This window comes from Lithobates pipiens, unplaced genomic scaffold (assembly GCF_037356315.1).
Source record: "Lithobates pipiens isolate NorthernLeopardFrog02 unplaced genomic scaffold, aLitPip1_a1.2 Scaffold_23, whole genome shotgun sequence".
NCBI classification, from domain to species: domain Eukaryota; kingdom Metazoa; phylum Chordata; class Amphibia; order Anura; family Ranidae; genus Lithobates; species Lithobates pipiens.
Window position 1 is genome coordinate 260,814,608 of NW_027507785.1, and position 21,737 is coordinate 260,836,344.

The 21,737-nt window shown below is 43.5% G+C and overlaps 1 protein-coding gene across 1 annotated transcript in view; it reads left to right on the plus strand.

Moving 5' to 3' along the window:
• The window catches only part of KIAA1614 (KIAA1614 ortholog), a 137,721-nt gene that overhangs the window by 16,895 nt on the left and 99,089 nt on the right, over nt 1-21,737 (plus strand). The window contains exon 2 of the mRNA XM_077453101.1: nt 6,573-6,847. The gene's annotated coding sequence lies outside the window, so the exon portion shown is untranslated. The remainder of the gene's footprint in view (nt 1-6,572; nt 6,848-21,737) is intronic.

Here is a 21,737-nt window from a genome sequence, read left to right on the forward strand (position 1 = left end):
GGGTCCGAAAAACTTCTGACTGCCACCTGTCCTCGTTGGGACCGCTTTCCAATATGTAACGCCTACCTTGCATTCTGTCTTGATGACTGAGATATTTGTGTCTGCTCAGGATTTTCAGATGGGTCACGAGGCTGTCCTGGACTCAAGGGTCCTACAATTCTTCTATCAGTCACCTTGTATCGGCTCAAAAGATATCAGTCTCAAGTTAACGAGGACAAGACCAATAGAAAGTGTGAGAGAGGAGAGAGAGAGAGCTAGAGAGTGACCACTTATTACTCTCAACAAGGCATTTAACAGACAAATAAGGAGTACAGTAGTTAATATTCAAATCACCACTTTAATTTACAACTCCCAGCTCAAAGCTTTTACATGTCCCAGCTCAAAACCCAAATTTCTCACCCTTTCCTTTTCCACCTCTTCAAGCCCTTCTGGTTGTTCAGATTGCAAGGGGCCCCTTTCGGCTCCTTGTCCTGCTATCCTAGTTTCAGCTTCTATGATTTTCAATGATTTGTGAGCAACAATTTTAACTGAGTAATGCACATTTAATCTGAACACCAACACATGTGTGGTCTCCGGGAATAAGGGTTTATAACCAAGTGACTCAGTACTGCTATGTATCCCAAACAGCAGACCACAAACACACTTAGGACATGACATTACCACCAACAACAAGATGTGACCAACAACTAGCAACAAGATGTGTGACAACCTTAGAGAAATACAGGATTTTTCAGATCTCACGGGATCCCCACGCCACTACTGGGCGTATTCCTGACACCCCCTCTTGGTTACCCGTGCTTTATCGCACAATTATTCCCCCAGGAGAAGTTTAACCACTTAAGGACCAAGCCTCTTTTTAAGACTCAGTGTTTACATGTTTAAAACAGTTTTTTTTGCTAGAAAATTACTTAGAACCCCCAAACATTATATATTGTTTTTTTTTCTAACACCCTAGAGAATAAAATGTCATTGCAATACTTTTTATCACACCGTATCTGCACAGCGGTCTTACAAGCGCACTTTTTTGATTAAAAAATAAGTCAACAGTAAAATTAGCCCAATTTTTTTTAAATCGTGAAAGATATTTTTACGCCGAGTAAACTGATACCCAACATGTCATGCTTCAAAATTGTGCCCACTCGTGGAATGGCGTCAAACTTTTACCCTCAAAAATCTCCATAAGCGACATTTTAAAAATTCTACAGGTTGCATGTTTTGAGTTACAGAGGAGGTCTATGGCTAGAATTAATGTTCTCGCTCTACCGATCGTGGTGATACCTCACATGTGTGGTTTGACTACCGTTTTCATATGCGGGCGCTACTCACATATGCGTTCGCTTCTGCGCGCGAGCTCGTCGGGACGGGGGTGTTTTAAAAAAAAAAAAAAATTGATTTTAGTTATTTTTACACTGTTTAAAAAAAAAGATCACTTTTAAAAAGCATGACAGGTCCTCTTAAATATGAGATCTGGGGTCAAAAAGTCCTCAGATCTCATATTTGGACTTAAATGCAATAAAAAAACAAAAAAGAAATGTAATTTGAAAAAAATTACATTGAAAAAATGTTTCTTTAAGAGGTACGGGCGGAAGTGACGTTTTGACGTCGCTTCCGCCCTCCTATGGTATAGAGACGAGTGGGGGCCATCTTAGCCTCACTCGTCTCCATACCCAGCAACATGAAGGACCCGATCGCCTCCGCCGCTACTGACTGCTCCGGTAAGCGGCGGAGGGCGTGGGAGGGGGGGTGGCGGCACCTCTCCCGCCAGTGATAACGGTGATCTCGCGGCGAACCCGCACGGAGACCACCATTATTGTAAACAGGACCACCTCCTCTAAAGAGGGATATCTCTGTTGTGGCAGCAGCAGCTGCTGCTGTTACCAAGATATCCCTCTTCAAAGTACCTGCGTATATATACAGGAGGCGGTCCTTAAGTAGTTAAACCATGTCAACTAATTCAACCGTGACTACATAATCAATCCCTCATTCCCAACAGCTGCCACAAAACACAAGATCGATCAACAAAACAGGCAGTAGATATAATTAGTACAGGTTCAAAGGCTATGGGCAAGATATATACCTGTCTCTTTGCTGACTGTGGAGAGCTGATATAGACAGAGATTAGCCAATCACGGGTAGAGGATAAACAGTAGACTAGATATACAAGATATCAAAAGTGTCTTACCGTTTTTAGAGGTGATCAGTCTCCGTATTGGCTTGTCCCGGTCCCTTCTCGATCAGCTATCCTCCGGTGCAGAGCTCATAGCCCTACGTTTGAGCACCAAATTGTTTTGGATCAGAAAAAAGTCTGATATTATATCTACCCCTGATCAGATTGAATATAAAGCATGCACGCTGTGAATTAATACGCTGACACCAGTTCAGTGTAAAATAAGTAGTTCCTTATCCAGGCTTAGGCAAACTACAAAATAACCACAAAAATGTATACATCTTATGATGGTACATGACAGTACATAGATTTTAAGCTGGGTCTTTGTCCATATAGGGGAGTAGCATTCTATTATAGCCATATAAGGTATCTTGCTTCTTGACATTGATGTCATCTCTTGGGTGTAGAAGCAGGTGCAGTCTTTTTTCGTTAACTCTTGCTGTTCCATGATAAGGGAGGAGTGGGTTGTGCACATTATCTATTGAGTATAAGTTTAAGGCTAATAAGCAGAAGCTTGTTTGAAGCATGTACTTATATATTTAAAAGCATTTATGGAATAGACATTTCATTGTGATATTTCAGTCCTATAAATTACATTTCAACTGTGATCAGCTGTGGTTATTTAGATTAGCTTAGCATGAGAAAAGCTTTCCTGGAGCATTTCAGTCCATGGTAGGGCAGTTCAAGCAAACAATCAACAAGCGTGGCAAGGCACTGTCAAAAGATCTCCGGGATAAATTTGTGGACAGGCACAAGTCAAGGGATGGACACACAAAAAAATTCAAAGGCTTTATCTATGCCTAGAAGCACAATTAGACTACGAACCATGTATCGTTATTAAGTGTCTCTTGTATACTTACTGTTTTTGTTTCTTGATTGCTTGTCATTTATAGTAAAAAGCAATAAAAAAATTTTATTTAAAAAAAAAAGAAGCACAATTAAGTCTATTACTAAGAAATGGAAGGTAATTGGTACAACACAGACCCTCCCTTGATCGGGATGTCACTCCAAACTGGATGAAAGAACCAGGAGGAAACTGGTCAGAACAGCTACCAAGAGGCCTACATAAACTCTGAAGCAGTTGCAGAAATTTATGACAAAGTGATCATTGTGGGCATGTGACATCAATATCACAAATTCTCTACAGATGTGGCTTGTATGGGAGGGTTGGAAGAAAAAAAGCCACTCCTCAAGAAAGGCCACATGCAGGCAGTTACCACTGAGCTTTGCCAGAATGCACCTTGAAGATTCTGAGGCTACATAGAAAAAAGGTGTTGAGGTCAGATGAGGCTAAAATTTTATTATTTGGCCTCAACACCAAATGAAACGTCTGGCGGAACTCCGGTACAGCTCACCATTACTACAGTAAGCATGGAGTTGGTAATATTCTGTTATGGGGGTGTTTCTCTGCAGCAGGGACTGGAGCACTTATCAGGATAGACGGAAAATGGATGGGGTTAAATACTGTCAAATTCTTCAGGAAAATCTGCTATCCTCTTCTAGAAAGTTGTCAATGGGAAGAAGGTTTACCTTCCAACATGACAATGACCCAAAGCACACAGCAAAAATTGCCACACAGTGATTGAAAGAAAAAAAGGCGAATGTCCTTTCATGGCTTAGTCAAAGCCCAGACTTTAAACCCCATTGAAAATCTGTGGAATGACTTGAAGACTGCAGTCCACAAATGGTCATCATCAAATTTTAACTTAACTTGAGCAGTTCTGCAAAGAGGGGAGAAATATTGCAAAGTCTAGATGTGCAAAGTTAGTAGGGACATAACCCAACAGGCTGTAATTAAAGCAAAATGTGATTCGTTTTCTTTTTCTGGATGTTTTTTTATAACCTGCACTATATTGGCAGCTGCCAATGCTCTGCCAATTTAGCCCCTGTGTGGGCGTTTTCCTTGTACTTTTCTTGAAATGGATAATAAAAAGAATTATAAGAAAAGGTGGGATAACAAAATACTGACACCAGGAGAGCTTCCTTTTTTAACTCAGTGATTGTTTTCAACTTTAAAAAAAAAAAAAATGTGTAAACACCAAGAATTGAATGCGAGAGAATAGTCGTATCCAGGTAGGAAGTCATGGCAGGCAAAAGTACAATCAGATCCAGACAGGCAGACAAGAGAGTGGTCGGGTCATTCTGGGTCAGCAACAAACATGCAACTGGCAGGTAAGTAACATAGATCATAGATCTAGTAACATAGATCTTTAGCTCTCACGTAGCTGGCAAAAAGACACAGCACCAGCCACTTTAAAGGCAGGAGCTTAAATACCATTCTAGTCAAAGGACATGCCCAGCATTATTACTTGGAACTCTGGAAATCCTGGTGGTAGTGGAGGTCTTAGGAATTCTGGAGATCCCAGTACAGATCCATATGATGGATAAAGCAGAGAGATCCTTGTACTGTAGGTTCTCGGGTAGAGCTTTCTCTCCAGCACAAAGAACAGTGACCAGCATACCGGTGACTTATCCAAATCTTATGAGAACAGTTAAAAATCAGCAGGCTTTAGATGATCTCACACTGCAGATATACAATTTATCCACTTAAGCCCCAGACCAATTTGCAGCCAAAGGACCAGGCCCCTTTTTGCGATCCGTCACTGTGTCGCTTTAACTGACAATTGCGCGGTCGTGTGACGTGGCTCCCAAACAAAATTTGTGTCCTTTTTTTTCCCACAAATAGAGCTTTCTTTTGGTGGTATTTGAATACCTCTGCGGTTTTTATTTTTTGCGCTATAAACAAAAATAGAGTGACAATTTTGAAAAAAATGCATTATTTTTTACTTTTTGCTATAATAAATATCCCCCAAAAATATATATAAAAAAAATAAAAATTTTCCTCAGTTTAGGCCAATACGTATTCTTCTACATATTTTTGGTAAAAAAATCGCAATTAGCGATTATTGATTGGTTTGCCCAAAAGTTATAGCGTTTACAAAATAGGGGATAGTTTTATAGCATTTTTATAATTTTTTTTTTTTACTAGTAATGGCGGCGATCAGCAATTTTTACTGTGACTGCTACATTATGGTGGACACATCGGACATTTTTGACACATTTTTGGGACCATTGTCCTTTATAAAGCAATCATTGCTATTTAAATGCACTGGTTCCTGTGTAAATTACACTGGCAGTGAAGGAGATGACCACTAGGGGGCGGGGAGGGGTTAAGTGTGTGTGTGTTTTTTTTTTTTTTTTTTTTTTTTTTTAACTGTAGGGGGGCATATAACAGGGAACAGGGGATCAGTGACAGGCTCAATAGGAAGCACGAGGAGAGCTTTGTTTACACAGACCTCTCTTCGTTCTTCAGCTCTGTGACCCGATCGCGGGACACCAGCGGCGGAGCTCAGGACCGGGTCGGGAGCGCGGCGGCACGCTCACGACCCACAGCTGGGCACTTAAAGAGCAACATACAGGTACAGAGGCGGTCCTTAAGCGGTTAACCTCAAGGCACAGGAAGTGCAATGCTGTTTTCTGGAGTCAAAAGAAAAAATGTAAAGCACCTACTTCACAATCAACATTTTAGATATTTCCTATAAAATAGCAAATCTTCGCTTTTTCAGTTGAGGTGACTTTTAACTTAAAAATGTATGTAAACCCGATTTTTATTTATTTTTTATTATTATTTTATATATGAGTGTACGATTTCCTATCATTTGAGCCCAGTCTTGCCACAAAGAGTTAATCCAGCTCTGAGCAATCCTCTTTTATTGTTCAGTGAGATAAATCTTGACAGAGAAAAACTTTGTCAAATCCTCCCCCATGCTGTGAGTGACAGGTGATTTGCATATCTAGTGCACCCCCCTAAGAGACATGCATTATTTTTTAATTCCCTCCCACTCCTTTCTTCTTCTGCTGCTTTGCAAGGATTGGCTGTTCCACACCTCAGCATGATTTGGCATGCTGAAGTCATGTGGGGACTTTTCTGGGTTTTGACTGAATGTTAGTGATCATAGCAGAAGTTCAGTGTAAGAAATACACAGGAGAAAATGCATGTTGATAAGGGGAGTGTAGAGGTGGGCGGGGAGTCTACTGACATCACAACTCCACCCACTGAGCCCTGGAAAACAGATCCACCCACAAAATCTGCAGTTTTTCGGGTCTCATAGCAGACAGGGGAGACATTTGACAGATAAGTCTACATGCAGGAGGCGTGTATATCCTTCTAGATAACCAATATTGCATTAGTTTAGAAAGGATGAGAGTGGGGTTAGTACAGTAACTGACATCTGCATAACTCACTGAGATAATATGTCCAAATCTGTTAAAGTTTATAAAATGTGAATGATCATATTTATGTTTTACTGAACGATTCTATTGAAAAAATGTGGTTTGTTCAAATGCATTTACCCTGCCTTCTTAAATGGCTTTTTGAATTTGGTATTACCCTCCAACATTTCAGGTAGTCCTGGATTTCTGTTTCATCTCATTTCCTCGCTGGGATGATCTGTACATTGTTATAATCCAACCCCCTCTCGTTTATTGGGATTATGAAATCAATCAGTTATATTAAAAGCTGCATTAAGCCAGAGGCTGCACAGCAGATGCCAGGATGGAGCTGTATCTATGAGGAATGGTTTGATGGGCACATCTGGGGGCATCACATATCCAAACGCCAAGACTCCCATCATGAATTCCAGATGGTGATGTAACAGAGAAGGTCCTGGCAATCTGCAGGTAAGGTAATATTAACAACAGATCATGGTAGGGAATGCTATATGTCCAGCTAAAGGAATGCATTGTAACAGCAGAGAGAACCTGGTATGTTTAAACTTTTATTTTAATATGTACAGTTTTACACTCTTTATTTTTGCCATATCCAATAAATACTAGAACTGCAGAGTAATTCAAGATTTTATCTTGACTTACTATGAAAACCCTTGTTACTGTATACGCAGCCTTGGATCCCCCCTTTGTACTCTACATGAATACAGTTAGTGATGAGAACAGTGATTAACATTAAGAGTAGCTGGAAACTGGATGAAATCTCTAAATGACACAATGGACATAATTATGATTTGCTCAGGGATTTTAATTTCAGCACCACAATGTGACATTTGTCCAACATATCTTTAAATGTACCAGCGTTTCCCAAAAGAAGAGTAATTCTTGGATCTAGTAAGGGACAGGCATTACATGCAACTTTATCTCTGACCACTAGAGGGGGAACTCTTAACAGAAGCTGCTAACTACTTTTCCAATGCACATCACACAGTGCAGCTGTGCTGGGCTTTTATTTATACCCTATATTACATTACGATACATTTCCTTTATTTGCATTTGAAGTTATTGTAGTTTTGAATTGCAGCAGAACACTTGTAGTGCTGGAGCATTTGTAGAGGTAAGCCCAGTATTCACTGCCAAGTCATTTGAATACCTGGGAACTTCTAGAAGGAATTGGGGTTACCAGCAATAAAATCTAGGGATGGTATATAGTGGGCCACATCAAATGGAAATGTAGCTCCTAACTGTCCCTCATTTGGACCCATATTACACTTTCCTCCTCCGTTGTCTCTTTTTAGTCCGATCAACATCTATTAAAAAAAAAACCTAGGAATTAAAAGTTTTATATTAAACCTTCAATCCAACATCTAAATTATTGTAAAGCTGGAATAAAGAAAAAGCAGAAGTGAAAAAAGCACTTGTGGCTTTAAAGCTGAAGTCCCTACAGATTTAGTCACATCGCTTACTGGAATGTAAGATGACTTGCGTTGTGCAGACAAATGGATCCTATAGAAATCCTCACTGCGGGGATGCCTCGTCCTCTTCCTGTCTCTGAAGTTCTGGTGCTGCAGGGGTTAACAGCTTTAGGCAGAAAAGCAGTATAGCTGGTCCAACAGAGGCATGCAATATGCAGGCAATGACAGTAACTGGAGATCAGTCTACCTCCACTGTTCCTTACATTTACACAGGGTTTCCAGAAAGGTGTGAGAATAGATCGCCATCTTCTCCCTCTGGCCACACATGTTCTCGGGGAGCAGAAAGATATACACAGAGTTATACACAGACTCTTTACTCTCCAATGTTACAATAGAAATGGTTGAAGGTTGGATTAGGCCATCATCCCAAGTGAAACAAAAAAGAAAGCACCCCCTGGACTTTAAAGGCCCCAAAAAACGATATAATCTTTAATCCATAAATATTAATGTATATGGACCAAACGTTTTTAGCTAAAATTTCAATACAAATTTTATTCAACAATATTAATTAAAAACAGATTATGGCTGACATGTTGTATTACCAACAGAACATACGATATACATACGAGTGATGTTATACATTTTCTGGTAACTTCATGATAAATACACCATTATTCAATGTTGGCAGAATCACCCAACGTGTTTCAGAAGTTGATTCCTTCAGAGCCGTATAACAGTAGAACATAAGCTTATGAAGCATGTCATGGTGTATTTATCGTGAAGTTACTAGAAAATGTAGACATACACGACTCACAATTGGCCAGTCCAGCAGGGATCCATGTCTGGGCACTGTGGTTTTACAGAAATCGATCTATCGATCAACCACCCTGTCGGGCAGACTATAGCCTACAATGCTGATCAGTGTATTCTGGTGGTTGAGAAATCTCCCTGCTGTCAGAATACAATAGCTCAGCAGGGAGGATCCCCCCATCCACACGAGAGCTAAGTTTTTGTGTTTTTTTGTTCAACCCACTGGTTGAATGAAAAAAAACGGACTTGTCTACGGGCTGCTTTATGGCTACACTCCTGAAAGCAACTCCCAGTGACACAAAGTATCATGTAATCAAACTAAATAGCCAGTTAGTCCCCAGCTATGACTGTTTGGCCATATGAGGCATGCTGAGATATAGTAGAATGCTTTGTCAATGCTCAAATGTTTTTATTTTTCTTCTGAAATTTTTGTATATAAAATGGACTATAAAACTGATACTAAAATACTGGAAGTTCAGCATTTCTTTTTAAAATCACATTTATATGCCTGTACTTGCATCACAAAGCCAAAATAATTTTATTTTCCTCAATTGTGAATGGTGGGTTGGGTCATCCAGATAATTAATTTAGGCCCCCAGAATGGAGACCTGGAAAAGCCTAATTTATACATTACTGAAACCCGCAGATCATGTCTGACCTGCATGGTCCTACTAATGGAAACCTGTGTTTGGAGAAGTATAGGAGCTGCCTTTGGAAACCTTCTAAAATTCCTAGTTTCTTGGATCTAATGCTGATCAAATGTTTTCAATAATTTAAAATTGGTTCTGGTATGTAAGTAAAAATTGCAAATGAAGTATAAATGCAATGTAGGGGTTGCACCGATACAACTTTTTTAAGACCGAGTACAAGTACCGATACTTTTTTTTTTTTTTTTTTAACGTCGTGTGACAGTGGCACGAATATGCAGCACTGATAGGTGGTACTGATGAGGTGTGGACTGTCAGTATTTTTTTTTCTTTCTTTTATTTATTTTTACAGTTTTATTTTTTACAATTTTTATTTGGTATTTTTTGTTTACAATGCTTTTTTTTGGGGGGGGGGGGGGGGAGTGGATGGTGTCAGTGTTTTATTATTTTTACAATTTAACCTTTAACCACTTCAGCCCCGGAAGATTTGGCTGCTCAATGACCAGAGCACTTTTTACAATTTGGCACTGCGCTGCTTTAACTGGTAATTGTGTGGTCATTCAATGCTGTTCCTCTCCATTCATAAACTGAAGCATCGTAATCATAGTTTAGCCTGCCCCCCCCCCCCCCCCCCGCAACATACGAGGATGCCTGGTCCGATACAACAGGTGTCAGATCAGGCATCAGAGCATTTGCACAAGTACTGATACTCATGCAAATGCTTGGTATCGGCACCAACACCAATACTAGTATCGGTGCAACCCTATTGCAGAGAGAAAAAAAAAAAAATATATATATATATATATATATTATATATATATATATATATATATATACATACACAGTGCCTTGCAAAAGTATTCACCCCCGTGGCTTTTGTTACATTACAACCTTTAGTTCAATGTTTTTTTAATCTGAATAATATGTGGTGGATCAGAACCCAATAGTCTAAGTTGGTGAAGTAAAATTAGAAAAATGCATACATAAAACTATTTTTCAGAAATAAAAAACTGATAATTGGCATGTGCGTATGTATTCACCCCCTTTGTTATGAAGCCCATAAAAAACTCTGGTGCAACCAATTACCTTCAGAAGTCACCTTATTTGTGAAATAATGTCCACCTGTGTGCAATTTAAGTGTCACATGATCTGTCATTACATATACATACCTTTTTGAAAGGCCCCAGAGGCTGCAAGAGGCACCACTAATCAAACACTGCCATGAAGATCAAGGAACTCTCCAAACAAGTAAGGGACAATGTTGTTGCGAAGTGCAAGTCAGGGTTAGGTTATAAAAAAAAAAAAATCCAAATCTTAGATTTGATGGTGCTCCTAAGGATTATCAATCATAACCAAATGGAAAGAACATGGCACAACAGCAAACCTGCCAAGAGACGGCCGCACACCAAAACTCAAGGAGGCCATTAATCAGAGAGGCAGCACAGAAACCGAAGGTAACCCTGGAGAAGCTGCAGAGTTCCACAGCAGAGACTGGAGTATCTGTACATAGGACGGCAATAAGCCGTACGCTCCACAGAGTTGGGCTTTATGGCAGAGTGGCCAGAAGAAAGCCATTACTTTCAGCAAAAAATAAATAAAATGGCATGTTTTTTTTTTTTTTTTTTAGTTTGCGAAAAGGCATGTAGGAGACTACCAAAATGTATGGAGGAAGGGGCTCTGGTCTGATGAGACTAAAATTGAACTTTTTGGGCATCAAAGAAAACGCTATGTGTGGCATTAACCCAACACGTCACATTACCCAAAGAACACCATCCCCACAGCGAAACGTGGTGGTGACAGCATGCTGTGTGGATGTTTTTCAGCAGTCGGGACTGGGAAACTGGTCAGAGTTGAGGGAAAGATGGATGGTGCTAAATACAGGGATATTATTGAGCAAAACCTGTACCACTCTGTGTGATTTGAGGCTTTGAGGTTCACCTGCCAGCAGCACAATGACCGCAAACACACTGCTAAAACAATACTTAAGGGGTTTAAGGGGAAACATGTAAATGTGTTGGAATGGCCTGGTCAAAGCCCAGACCTCAATCCAATAGAAAATCTGTGGTCAGACTTAGATTGCTGTTTACAAGCGCAAACCATCCAACTTGAAGGAGCTGGAGCAGTTTTGCAAGGAGGAATGGGCAAAAATCCCAGTGGTAAAATGAGGCAATCTCATAGAGACTTATCCAAAGTGACTTGGAGCTGTGATAGCCACAAAAGGTGGCTCTACAAAGTATTGATTTTAGGGGTGGTGAATGGTTCTGCACATTGACTTTTTCTGTTATTTTGTCCTGTTTGCTTCACAATAAAAAAAAAAAAAAAACATCTTCAGAGTTGTGGGCATGTTCTGTAAATTAAATGATGCAAATCCTCAAACAATCCATGTTAATTCCAGGTTGTGAGGCAACAAAACATGAAAACTGCCAAGGGGGGTGAATTTTGCAAGGCACTGTACTCAAAGGTTCTAATCTAGAGAAGTTGGCTCCCAAAGTCCTCTTCAGAAACCGACACTTCCAGGAGTCGATCTACTGGTCCTCCTCTACTGTATTCTGTGGAGATGTGTAGGAGGAAATACTAGCACTGTGAATCACTTCTGTGAACCCATATATACAAATTACTGCCAGCCCCTGTATTGTAGTTAGGCATAGCACATTGCATTAGTCTTTTATAAAAACGAGGCTTGTAAATACCGATTTAGAGCGATCTTCAGGCTAGTCACATGACTCGCAGCCACTGTACAGCTCCGATACATGGCTACTGCAGGAGGGGTCGAGATCTCCCTCTGACGTCACATGGCCTCTCAGCCCCCCTCCTGCAGTAGCCCTGGAAAACAGCCAAGAGTCCTGTGACCAGCCTGAAGATCATGCTAAATCGATATTTACAAGCCTCGTTTTTATAAAAGACTAATGCAGTGTGCTATGCCTAACTATAATAGAGAGGCTGGCAGTGACTAGGTTACTTCTAATCGTGCCGGGTATGGGGGCAGAGACAGACACAGAACATGGAGCTGACAGGAAGGGAGGCTAGGGAGAGAGTAGAGTAGACAGCAGGGCTGCAGATGACAAAGTGCAGAGGGGGAGATACAGGAAGTGGCAGGATTTTTTTTACAGTTTAGAGAGGGGCAGATTACAATGTGCTGTTTAATCTGCTTTAAAGGAGCCAGGATCTCTGTTAACCCAAAAAACAAAACAAAAAAAACACTTTTGGAAAACTTCAGTATTCATCTTGATTGGCGTGGCATTTGACACAACAGGAAAACCAGGGCGTGGCTTGGCGATGTACTAGAGAGGACGTGCTTCCCGGGAGCTCCAACGCTGGCATGACAATTTTGTTCTTTTTAATCACGATCCCCTCAGTTACTCTACCCGAGGATGGGGAGGAAGACAGGCAAGTCCCTGCCTAAGAAGGGAGCTGCTACGGGAATGATTAAGCGTTTTTTATCCGCAGAACCCGAGGACGCTGATGAACAGGATGGACTAGGCCGCTCGCCACACAGCGCGCTGCTGGGGACAAGCCCCGCCTCCACAGCTAGGCCGGAGCGCAGACCGGGCTCGCCTGACACCTCGGCCGAATCGGTGGGGGATGGTGACCTGGCCTTTCCTTCCAGAGCAGTCCCCAGAGTGAGCGATCTCCCGACCAAAGCGGGCCTGGCCTCAATGTTACTGAACTTGGAACAAGTGATTAGGAAGGAGGTCTCGGCGGTCCGCTCTGACCTGTCACAGGTGCTGGTGCGTGTGGAGGAGACAGAACAGCGACTAGACCGTCATGCGTCCGCCATAAGATCCCTTCAGAAGACCACCCGCCAGCTTGCAATTGCCTACCGGATGGCCCTTTACAAGATTGAGGACCAGGAGAATCAGAACAGGCGCAACAATATTCGGATCTGAGGCCTACCGGAGGCGACCGGGGATGAGGACCTCCTGCCCTCTGTTAGAGCTATTTTTAACAGCCTCCTTGGTCGATCGGCGGACGCACCTTTAAAAATTGACTGGGTTCACAGAGCCCTCCGCCCCGTAATCTGGTTACTGATGCTCCGCGTGACATCATCTGCAGAGTCCACCACTATCCAGAAAAGGAGCAGATTATGAGGAAGGCCAGAGATGCTACGCCATTCGATTTTGATGGTGCACCGCTCACTCTTTACCCAGATCTGGCAAAGAAGATCCTGGACAGGCGCAGGGCCTTATGCCCTCTTACAGAACTCCTGCAGGCGGCGTCCATTAAAATACAGATGGGTCTTTCCTGCGGCACTGATTGCCTCTGTGAACGGTAAAACCTCGGTCCTTAGGTTCCCGGAGGACTTGGCACAATTCTGTGAAGACCTGAATGTTGCTGTCCCGGACCTCCCTGGCTGGCAAGATGTCATCCCGCCTTTGCTGGGCAGCTCCGAATGCAAATGGCAGAGAGTGGGCCGTAAACAACAAGCCGCAGCACAAGGGAACCTGGCACACCCATAGCGGGGAAACTGCATGGTCCTTTGAAGTCACGCTAACCTCCTTCTCTGGCCGGAGAGGGATCCTTGGTTCCCACAAGTATACCCCTATAGAGTTCTGTTTAATTGGGCCTGGTCTGCTGACTCAGTTATACATTTCACTTTGTTACCCTTGCTTCCTACGTATCTACTCAGTGCTTTATACTCTTGAGGCCCCCAAACTTATGGGCAAAACCGTATTGTTGCTCTGTGCACTGTTCCCTACGAAGGTAGTCTGGGGTTGCCTCCTGTCCGCCCCATGAGACTACATCGGAGCTCATGTTATAGACTGACCACTGATCCTTTGGTTTAGTTCGTGGTGGCTGTTCAGACCCTGTCTTCTGTTATTCATTTATTTTTTTTACTTTTAGTTTGCATTTTCTCTTTATTATGTACGTTACGGACCGTTGAGATGCGTCCCTGACCCCTATGGCGTGGTTAGCCTCCGTCTGTCCATGCATCACCTCCCCTTTTATGGCAGGGGCCGTCTGGCGCGGAGTCCTGGTGCCCTTACCCTACTTGTTGGGGTGGGCGTGGGGGCTTCGGGTCGGGCGTGCAACCCGCCTTTGCACTGCAGGTTTCTGCGTGCACTTAGAGTTGTTGCTAAGCTGCTCTCTCTCCTGCTCTCACTTTTGATGTCCTACTTTACTCTTTTCACTTCTCTTTGCTTCCTCTCTTCTTCTCTGGCTTCGCTTCCCTCCTCTTCCCCCTCCCCACCCTCACCCTCTCCTGTCCCCCTTTCCCTGGGTGGTTCTGTTCGCCTCAATACTATCACAATATATGTGGACGGGACGCGGTTCCTCTATCTGAGACCCCATGGCTACGGTGAACCTTATTTCATTTAATGTTAGGGGCCTACATGCCCCCGGGAAGAGACACGACCTACACAGGGAACTAGACCGTTTACGAGGGGATGTGGTCTTTCTCCAGGAGACCCACCTCACTCATACAACTCCGGTCAAGTTATACTCCCCCCAAATACCCTACGTGGTATTATAGCCTCTCGAATATTTCCAAAGCTAAGGGAGTTTGCCATTGGGTTTCGAAGGGGAAGCGCGTTCACATTGAAATCTGTTAGGCAACACGGCTGGCCGCTTTTTATTTCTGAAGGGCACCCTGGGCAGCATGCCATGTACCCTGGCTACTCTTTATTCCCCCAATAGAGACCAGGCGAGTTTTATTGCATTGACACTTACTTCATTGAGGGACTTCGCTAGCGAGTGTGTGGTCGTAGCGGGTGATTTTAATGTTGCTCTAAAACCCACTCTGGACACTTCTAGAGGGGGATCGACCCTGTCCTATAAAAAGATGAGGTACTTTCGCACACAGCTGCATGAGTCGCAGCTGATGGACACCTGGAGGATCATGCACCCATGCAAACGAGATTTCACCCACTATTCTGCTGTACACCGGGCGTACTCTAGAATCGATTTATGTCTCATTGATCACCAACACCTACCATTATTAGTAAGATTGGGTATAGAAACCTCTCCCCTATCAGACCATGCACCGACCTCGCTCACTCTCAAAGTAGATTCACTGCCCCTTAAATCTGCCAACTGGAAGCGAAATGAAAACCTAATCTCCGAGGAAATAGATAAAAAAAATGGTAGGAGAGAACTAGATTTCTATTTTAAAACTAATATGAACTCCGAAGTCTCCCCGGGCATATTGTGGGAAGCCCACAAAGTATTTATTAGGGGTAGACTTATTGAAATGGGTGCTAGGAAGGAGTGGGCGACACAACAGGTTACCCTGATGCAGGACATTAAGAGGCTGGAGCGGCAGCACAAGCAGAGCGAATCTTTGTCCCTCTTTCATACCCTCACTGAAAAAAGGGAGTCCCTAAAGACCCATCTACATCTGGACCAGAAAAAACAATCGCGATTGGTATCCCAATGTTTTTATGAGTGGGGGGACAGGCCCAGTAGATTGTTGGCTAACTCCATAGGACAGCGGAAGGCTGCAGCATTCATTCCCAAAATTAAGACTCATGCAGGGTCGGTGGCATTTGCCACCCCACATATTGCCAAAGAAATCAGGGAGTTCTACCAACATCTCTATTACGTCCGACAAAGCGATGTTGACAGAAATGCTAAGCTGAAACTTATTCAGGATTACTTGGCCTGTGCTGCCCTCCCGCAACTCCCTCAAGAGGCCCTAGCTTCTTTGGAGGGAGAATTTACATCAGCAGAGTTGTTGGCTGCCCTCAAGGGTATGGCGAAGGGTAAGGCGCCGGGGGCCCGACTTCTTTACGGTGTCATACTACCGCTCCTATGCTGACAAACTATTCCCACACTTGACCAATTACGCCAACGTGACCGTGAATGGTGGAGCTCTCCGCCCAGAAACCACCCATGCTCATATTACGGTTATCCCTAAGGCGGGGAAGGACCCTGCCGACTGTGAAAGTTACCGTCCTATCTCGTTATTGAATATAGACGCCAAAATTTATGCCAAAGCTATTGCGAACAGGGAGGGAGGCACGTGATAATTCTCTGCGTACTTTCTCTCTGATGGCACATGTGCGACGGGTCTCCCAGCCCACCCTGTAACTTTCTATGGATGCTGAAAAAGCGTTTGACAGGGTGGGCTGGAAGTTCCTTATTGCGACGTTGTCTCATCTCGGGATTGGCCCTTCCCTTCGGTCTCAAATCTCAGCTCTATACCGTCAACCCACGGCTCAATTAAGAATTAATGGTACTCTTAGTGACCCCCTTACCTTACATAATGGCACGCGCCAAGGCTGCCCGCTTTCCCCAATTTTATTTGCGATATCCCTGGAACCTTTCCTCTCTATTGTTCGGCGGAACCCAAGCATACGTGGTATAACTGTTGGCAGGACGGAGCACAAGTACGCTGCGTATGCAGACGATATATTGTTTTATGTGCAACAACCCCTAATTACTCTTCCTAAACTCATATCTGAATTCTCGGCTTATAGTAAGGTCTCTAATTTCAAAATTAACATGTCCAAATCTGAAATATTAAATGTAACGGTCCCCGCACGCTCCGCATCACATATGAAACAGAATTTCCCCTTTACCTGGCAGACAAGGCACATGAAATATTTAGGTATTCACCTTATGCCCAACCCACTGCCCCTTTTCCATGCCAATTTACTACCACTCCTCAACACAATTAGGTCGGACCTCCAGAGATGGTATCAGCTAAGTCATTCCTGGTTGGGGAGAATTGGGCTGGTTAAAATGAACCTGCTGCCTCGGGTGCTCTTTATGATGCAAATGATCCCATTTGGGATACCGGTTGGTTTCTTTACTATATTGAATTCTATGGTTTATAGGTATGTCTGGAACAGGAGGAAACCCAGGCTCCCACAGTCTTTGCTTTTACAGTTAAGGAGTGATGGAGGCCTGGCAATTCCGGATTTCCGGCTATATTTCTGCTCCATCATACTGGCCAGACTGTCAGAGTGGAAATATTGCATAAATACTAAACTGTGGGTCGCTTTAGAAATGGAACTCAGTGATACCGACCTCTTTACCCAAATGTGGATACCGAAGAAATATAGAACATTGTCTACTAACTCGTCACCACTGACAAGTTCCTCTCTCGCGATATGGGATTCTCTGTGCAAAGCCCAGGGGTGACCCTACAACTCACCATTGATGCCTTTGTCGGGGCATAATTATTTCCCACCCGGTAACATGGGCCCTCATCTACCTTCATCTTGGCGTTTGGGGACTAAGACTCATCTACACCAGGTTGCTGGCCCTTCTGGCGTGCTCCCACTCTCTGCTATCATGGGCGACTCGCATATTTCTTACATGGACCGCTGGAAGCACTGCCAATTGGCGGCATTTGTCCGCTCACTTCCTAAGCCTCTACGTTCCATCACCGAGCTCACGCCTTTGGAGTCCGCCTTCTCGGATAACCAACCCATTGTGAAACCCATTTCTCATTTTTACCATGCCTTGCTGTCTCTGGAGTCTACCAAAACCCCTACTTTTATCCGTAATTGGGAACTGGACCTTCATAAAGAACTTACCCCAACCCAAAAGTCCACTATCCACACCATGGCGCATACCGCTTCTGGATCATCGAAAATGTCGGAGGTAGCCTACAAATTGTTAACCAGGTGGCACTACACACCGGTGACACTGCATAGGGTCTTCCCCGCGATCTCTCCGCTGTGTTGGAGAGAATGTGGCGAGCAGGCCACTCACGCTCACATCTGGTGGTTTTGCCCCAGGATTCGCCCATTCTGGCTCGCTGTCCTATATTGGATTAAGCAAATTCAGGGTTGGGAAGTACCTAATGACCCATGGTTTGTTCTGCTCCATTGTACAGGAGAACCAGCAGGCTCATATAAAAACTCTATTATACCCCATCTCCTCAATGCCGCGAAAACTCTTATCCCACAGTTTTGGAAACAGAAGACGATCCCAACACTCCGCCGCTGGCTGTTTAGGTTGGTTCACACTTATCGCATGGAGGATCTGACCCTCTCCTTGCGTGGCAAGTCTGACCTAGCTAAAAAGATATGGGCCTGCTGGGTGACCTTCAAGTACACCAATGTCTATGCAGATATTATGTCTCAACCTGCGTAGCTTTAACTCTAACTTTAACTTTCATACCTATGACAGATGCTGAAGATGGACCTTTCTGTGGTGAACATCCACCCCCCCCCTCCCCTTCCCACCCCTATAAAAAAGCTGTCCATTTAACCAGAAATCTTGTGAGCTGATCACTCTCCACTCTCTGCCTCTGGTCTGTTATCAGTTAGCATTGTTCCCTGCTATCTCCATTGGTTAGAAAACACTCCCTGTTATGGAAGAGAGAGGTAAGTGTTATGTAGTCCTAACACACGCCCTGCCCTAGGGCGACAATCTTTGAAAGCTAAATATTCATTTCTTATTATTATTTGAGTAGTTTACAGCATTACATTATAAATATTCCTTTAGTGATTGAGAGTGTGAAGTTGACATTTATTTTTATGTAGCTGGCCCTCTCAATTGCTTTGAAAATATTTTTCGGCACATGATGCTCAAAAGGTTGCCTACCCCTGTGGTACAGTATATGATGAACAGATATAATAGAATGCTGCTAATGGGGCACTAAGCAACAAAGTTGCTTCAGGTCACTTACCATTAGGAACAAGCACACAGAAAGTCAGCACTTCTGATTTCCACACTTGTTTTTAGGTCTTTGACTTTGAGAACTTTTGAATCATTGGATCAGTATGACAACCAAGAAACCAGCATTTTCAAAAGCAGGTAAATGGTAGTTTAGATACAGCTGTACATCACTGCCCCGGTGTCTATCCTTAAGCCCCAGAATCAATTGTTTTGTACAGTATCTCACAAAAGTAAGTACACCCCCCAGATTTTTGTAAATATTTTATTATATTTTTTCGCGTGACAACACTGAAGACATGACACTTTGCAAAAATATGTAAAGTAGTAAGTGTACAGCTTGTATAACAGTCCCCTGAAAATAATGTCTAAAGCGCTGGCAACAAAAGTGAGTACACCCCTAAGTGAAAATGTTAAAATTGGGCCCAAAGTGTCAATATTTTGTGTGGCCACCATTATTTTCCCGCACTGCCTTAACCCTCTTGGGCAGGGAGTTCACCAGAGATTCACAGGTTGCCACTGGAGTCCTCTTCCACTCCTCCATGACAACATCATGGAGTTGGTGGATGTTAAAGACCTTGCGCTCCGCCACCTTCCATTTGGGGATGCCCCACAGATGCTTAATAGAGTTTAGGTCAGGAGACATGCTTGGCCAGTCCATCACCTTTATCCTCGGCTTCTTTAGCAAGGTAGTGGTTGTCTTGGAGGTATGTTTGGGGTCATTATCATATTGGAATACTGCCCTGCAGCCCAGTCTCCGAACGGAGGAGATCATGCTCTGCTTCAGTATGTCACAATATATGGTGGTATTCATGGTTCCCTCAATAAACTGTAGCTCCCCAGTGCCGGCAGCACTCATGCAGCCCCAGACCATGACACTCCCACCACTATGCCTAACTGTAGGCAAGACGCACTTGTCTTTGTACTCCTCACCTGACCCCACACATGCTTGACACCATCTGAACCAAATAAGTTTATCTTGGTCTCATCAGACCTCAGGACATGGTTCCAGTAATCCATGTCCTTAGTCTGTTTGTCTTCAGCAAACTGTTTGCGAGCTTTCTTGTGCATCATCTTTAGAAGAGGCTGGGATGACAGCCATGCAGGATCAATTTAATACAGTGTGCGTCGTATGGTCTGAGCACTGACAGGCTGACCCCCGAAACACCCCTTCAACCTCTGCAGTAATGTTGTCAGCACTCATATGTCTATTTCCCAAAGACAACCTCTGGATATGATGCTGAGCATGTGCACTCAATGTCTTTGGTTGACCATGGCAAAGCCTGTTGTGAGTAGAACCTGTCCTGTTAAACCACTGTATGGTCTTGGTCACCATGCTGCAGCTAAGTTTCAGGGTCTTGGCAACCTTCTTATAGCCTAGGCCATCTTTATGTAGAGCAACAATTCTTTTTTTCAGATACTCAGAGTTCTTTGCCATGAGATGCCATGTTGAACTTCCAGTGACCAGTTTGATAGAGTCAGAGCAATAACACCAAATTTAACACACCTGCTCGTCATTCACACTTGAGACCTTGTAACACTAATAAGTCACATGACACCGGGGAAGGAAAATGGCTAATTGAGTCCAATTTGGACAGTTTCACTTAGGGGCGTACTTACTTTCGTTGCCAACGGTTTAGACATTAATGGCTGTGTTGAGTTATTTTGAGGGGACAGGAAATTTACACTGTTATACAAGCTGTACACTCACTATATTACATTGTAGCAAAGTGTAATTTCTTCAGTTTTTTTCCCTGCTTATCTTAGATATTCTTCAGCACAGTAAGCATACTCACCTAGCCAGCAGGTCCAACGTTGAGCCTCTGGGATCTTCCTCTGCAGCGGCTGCACAGGTCCGGTGCCACCATGTTGTCAGATCATCTGCCGGCTCTTCCGGGTGCAGGTACTGCTCCCCCTTCTCCCTCCTCTTTGCTGAATGGGACTGCACGTCATGCATCCCAAGAGGCACTGGGGGGTGTGCGTCCTAATCCTAGACTTTGGAAGGGCAGTGAACAGCTATAAGGTCAAACAGAATTGCAAAAATATATGAAGCTTTAATAGATTAAAGTTAAAAGAAGTAATCACATATATACAATACATAGAAAGTTCTGGATGCTGATACAAAATTACACAATTTGTATAACAGTTGGCAACCACAGTTGATCTGTTGAAATACATGAGGACAATACCCTATCTCTGTTGTCCTCATTTATTTCAACAGATCAACTGTGGTTGCCAACTGTTATACAAATTGGGTAATTTTGTATCAGCATCCAGAACATTCCATGTATTGTATATATGTGATTATGTCTTTTAACTTTAATCTATTAAAGCTTTATATATTTTTGTATTTCCGTGTGACCTTATAGCTGTTCACTGCCCTTCCAAAGTCCCACCCAGAGGAAAACTGTCTTTAACCACTTCCCATCCGGCCAATGCACATATACGGCCGGGTGGGAGCCGTCTACTCCTGATAGGACGTTCAGGAATGTCCATCAGGAGGAGCGGGATCGCGCGCGTGCCCGCGCAGCGGCGCGATCCCGATGCGCCCGTGTCACCGGGACACGGCGCATCTCAGATCGGCAGGAAGGCTCTGTGATTGGCCCTCCTGATCACATGACGGCCGTGTCCAATCACGGCCGTCATGTGATGTAAACAAACAGCCGGTTGCTAGGCAATCGGCTCCTCCTCTCCTCACACAGAAGTCATCGCTGAGGAGAGGAGAGCAGATTGCTGCAGCCGGCTGATGATCAGTGAGTATGAGCTGTTTTTTACAGCTTTTTACTCACTGATCTTCAGTCTAGTGTAAACACACAACACACCACACAGTGTAAACACAGTCCCCACATATGTCCCCATAACACACATGTCCCCAAAACATACATGTCCCCAAAAAATAAAAAC